Genomic DNA, 5,000 nt, shown 5'->3' on the forward strand with positions numbered 1-5,000 from the left:
ATATATATATATATATATATAATACATATATATATATATATATATATATATATATATATATATATATATATATATATATATATATATATATATATATATATATATATATATATATATATATATATATATATATATATATATATATATATATATATATATATATATATATATATATATATATATACATATATATATATATATATATATATATATATATATATATATATACATATCATATATATATATATATATATATATATATATATATATATATATATATATATATATATAGAAACAGATATATATATATATATATATATATATATATATATATATATTATATATATATATATATATATATATATGTGTGTGTATTATTATATATTGTATATAATATTATAATATATATGTTATATATTTATAATATAATATATATAATATATATATATTATAATATAATAATATTATATACATCATAATAATCTATTATCTATATATTATATATATATATATTATAATAATAATATGTATATATTATAATATTATATATATTATAATAATATAATAATATACAATATATCTTTATCTATATATAGATAAATATCATATATATATAGATATATATATTATATATATTATATATCTATAGTAAGCTATATGAATAATATAGAATATATATATATGTATTAGTGAAATGTGATATCCCAATCTTGGCAATTTTTTTAGACATAATAAAACAGTCACTTAACCTATTTTAATGTCTATATTTTGATGCATTTTCGAAAATATCTCCCTGATGATTATTTCATAGTTAACTATAACAATCTAGAGGAATTTATTTTTAAATATAAAAGGACAAGTTCAGAAGTTTAGGATACTACGTTTGATATTCTTTTTATTTTATGATATGGGTTTCGTAGGAAAAAAGAATTTCATAATATTGACCGATGCTGCAAACAATCTGATACAATATCCGGCTCAAAAATTATTCATATTTTAGTTTTATGTCTGTCCGTCGGCGCTTTATTCTGTCCGACCTCAGATATTAAAACTACTTATTCCAGAAGACTGCAAACTGGAATTTTGATCATCCACCCTCCAATATTCAAACGTACTAAATTGCAGCCCTCTAGCCTCCATAGTTTTTGTTTAATTTAACGGTAAAGTTAGCCATTATCGTTCGTTTGCAGCGATATAGAACAGACCACCACCAGGCCGTAGCTGAAAGTTTCATGGTCCGTGAGTCCTACAGCCTACAGAAAACTTACTTGCTTTATATGTGGCTGTTATTTCGTATTTACATTTATATTCATATAAGATGAACTTTATATCATAATTTCACGAACTTTATTTCTCTTCACTATAATGATAGCTATTTCGATTTAATTGTATATATATTTCTAATATAAATGAGTCTTTCTCATCATCTAATGCGCAAACTCAGAGTTGCATAATCTTGAGGTAAGTTGAAGTGAAAGGAAATCAAGTAAATGGAATTGGGCCTTTTAATCCTTTCAGTGAGCCGGACGAAAGACAGTTGAGACTATAATGAAAATTATTCTCCCCTCTGGATTAAGAACCGAATGCCAAGAAAGACACCATTTCTCGAAGCTGTTTAGGTCTGATCATTATAATTAATTAAGGAATTGACACTATTGTTCATGGTGGAGACGATGCAGTTTCTTGTGAAAATGAACTACTACTAATAATAATAATAATGATAATAATGATAATAGCTGATCACCACAACGACAGTAATCAACAGCCTGAGATTGGAGCTACAGAAGAAAAAATGAAGAAATGGACAAGAGATGAAAATAAGGAAATATGGAGATGCTACATCAGAGGCAACCCGACGGAGAGAGGATATAGAAGAAGATTGGTCAACATCTGGAATGAGAGGAATAACACCCCCCAAACGAATTACACGAAGACGAAAGGAGAAACGATGCCACAGAAGACGACAGGGAGGATGAGGTATCAAACAACGACACACGAAGAAACACCGACGAAGTAACAGAAAGGACGAAATGGGTAGAAAAGATTAGACAATGGATGGAGCCAGATACAGAGAGAACAAAGATCCCCTCCATGAAAGCCTACAACACCAAGAAATTAAGGGAGAAAACAAGTGAGGTTAATGAAATAATGGGCATAATACACACCACCAGTATCACAGAAACAAATAACTTGGCATATGCAGGAGTAAGATTAGTAGCAGAACTGATGGGGATTCGAACACCAACACCACCAGCACAACCAACCCAACAGAAACCAAAACAGCAACCTCCTTGGAAAAGGCGCCTGGAAAAGCAAATCATGGTGATGAGATCTGACTTGAGTGAACTGAAAGAGATGGCAGAAAAAAGGCTAAGAAGCAAGAAAAAAAGGGAGGAACTCAACGAGAAATACAAAGTACAAGAGAGGGGACTAAACAACACAATAGAAGATGTAAAACAGAGGCTTAAGGCCAAAGCACATAAGATCCAACGGTACATGAACAGGAATAAGGGATACCAACAGAACAAGCTATTCGGAACCAACCAGAAAAGACTATACAGCCAACTAAGAGGGGAAGACAACCACCCAGAAATTCCTGAAGCCGAACCAAGTAAGACACTCTGGGAAAACATATGGAACAATCCGGTATCACACGACAAATATGCAACATGGCTCCAGGAAGTCAAGGAAGAAGAAACAGGGAGAATAAAACAAAGATTCACTGAGATCACGACAGACACAGTCAGACACCAACTAAAGAAAATGCCTAACTGGAAAGCCCCAGGTCCCGATGAAGTCCATGGATACTGGCTCAAAAACTTCAAGGCCCTACACCCACGAATAGCAGAACAACTCCAGCATTGTATCTCAAATCACCATGCACCCAAATGGATGACCACAGGAAGAACATCCTTAGTACAAAAAGACAAGGGTAAGGGAAATATAGCCAGTAACTACAGGCCTATCACCTGCCTACCAATAATGTGGAAGTTACTAACAGGTATCATCAGTGAAAGGCTATACAACTACCTAGAGGAGACAAACACCATACCCCACCAACAGAAAGGCTGCAGAAGGAAGTGTAGGGGCACAAAAGACCAGCTCCTGATAGACAAAATGGTAATGAAGAACAGTAGGAGAAGGAAAACCAACCTAAGCATGGCATGGATAGACTATAAGAAAGCCTTCGACATGATACCACACACATGGCTAATAGAATGCCTGAAAATATATGGGGCAGAGGAAAACACCATCACCTTCCTCAAAAATACAATGCACAACTGGAATACAATACTTACAAGCTCTGGAATAAGACTAGCAGAGGTTAATATCAGGAGAGGGATCTTCCAGGGCGACTCACTGTCCCCACTACTCTTCGTAGTAGCCATGATTCCCATGACAAAAGTGCTACAGAAGATGGATGCCGGGTACCAACTCAAGAAAAGAGGCAACAGAATCAACCATCTGATGTTCATGGACGACATCAAGCTGTATGGTAAGAGCATCAAGGAAATAGATACCCTAATCCAGACTGTAAGGATTGTATCTGGGGACATCAGGATGGAGTTTGGAATAGAAAAATGCGCCTTAGTCAACATACAAAAAGGCAAAGTAACGAGAACTGAAGGGATAAAGCTACCAGATGGGAGGAACATCAAACACATATATGAGACAGGATACAAATACCTGGGAATAATGGAAGGAGGGGATATAAAACACTAAGAGATGAAGGACACGATCAGGAAAGAATATATGCAGAGACTCAAGGCAATACTCAAGTCAAAACTCAATGCCGGAAATATGATAAAAGTCATAAACACATGGGCAGTGCCAGTTATCAGATACAGCGCAGGAAAAGTGGAATGGACGAAGGCAGAACTCTGCAGCATAGATCAGAAAACCATGAAACATATGACAATACACAAAGCACTACACCCAAGAGCAAATATGGACAGACTATACATAACACTAAAGGAAGGAGGGAGAGGACTACTAACTATAGAGGACTGCGTCAACATCGAGAACAGAGCACTGGGGCAATATCTGAAAACCAGTGAAGACGAGTGGCTAAAGAGTGCATGGGAAGAAGAACTAATAAAAGTAGACGAAGACCCGGAAATATACAGAAACAGGAGAAATGACAGACAGAACAGAGGACTGGCATAACAAACCCAAATGCACGGACAATACATGAGACAGACTAAAGAACTAGCCAGCGATGACACATGGCAATGGCTACAGAGGGGAGAGCTAAAGAAGGAAACTGAAGGAATGATAACAGCGGCACAAGATCAGGCCCTAAGAACCAGATATGTTCAAAGAACGATAGACGGAAATAACATCTCTCCCATATGTAGGAAGTGCAATACGAAAAATGAAACCATAAACCACATAGCAAGCGAATGCCCGGCACTTGCACAGAACCAGTACAAAAAGAGGCATGATTCAGTGGCAAAAGCCCTCCACTGGAGCCTGTGCAAGAAACATCAGCTACCTTGCAGTAATAAGTGGTACGAGCACCAACCTGAGGGAGTGATAGAAAACGATCACGCAAAGATCCTCTGGGACTATGGTATCAGAACGGATAGGGTGATAAGTGTAAACAGACCAGACGAGACGTTGCTTGACAAAGTCAAGAAGAAAGTATCGTTCATTGATGTTGCAATACCATGGGACACCAGAGTTGAAGAGAAAGAGAGGGAAAAAATGGATAAGTATCAAGATCTGAAAATAGAAATAAGAAGGATATGGGATATGCCAGTGGAAATCGTACCCATAATCATAGGAGCACTAGGCACGATCCCAAGATCCCTGAAAAGGAATCTAGAAAAACTAGAGGCTGAAGTAGCTCCGGGACTCATGCAGAAGAGTGTGATCCTAGAAACGGTGCACATAAGTAAGAAAAGTGATGGACTCCTAAGGAGGCAGGATGCAACTCAGAACCCCACACTATAAATACCACCCAGTCGAATTGGAGGACTGTGATAGAGCAAAAAAAA

Source organism: Macrobrachium nipponense, chromosome 20 (assembly GCF_015104395.2).
Source record: "Macrobrachium nipponense isolate FS-2020 chromosome 20, ASM1510439v2, whole genome shotgun sequence".
Lineage (NCBI taxonomy): Eukaryota > Metazoa > Arthropoda > Malacostraca > Decapoda > Palaemonidae > Macrobrachium > Macrobrachium nipponense.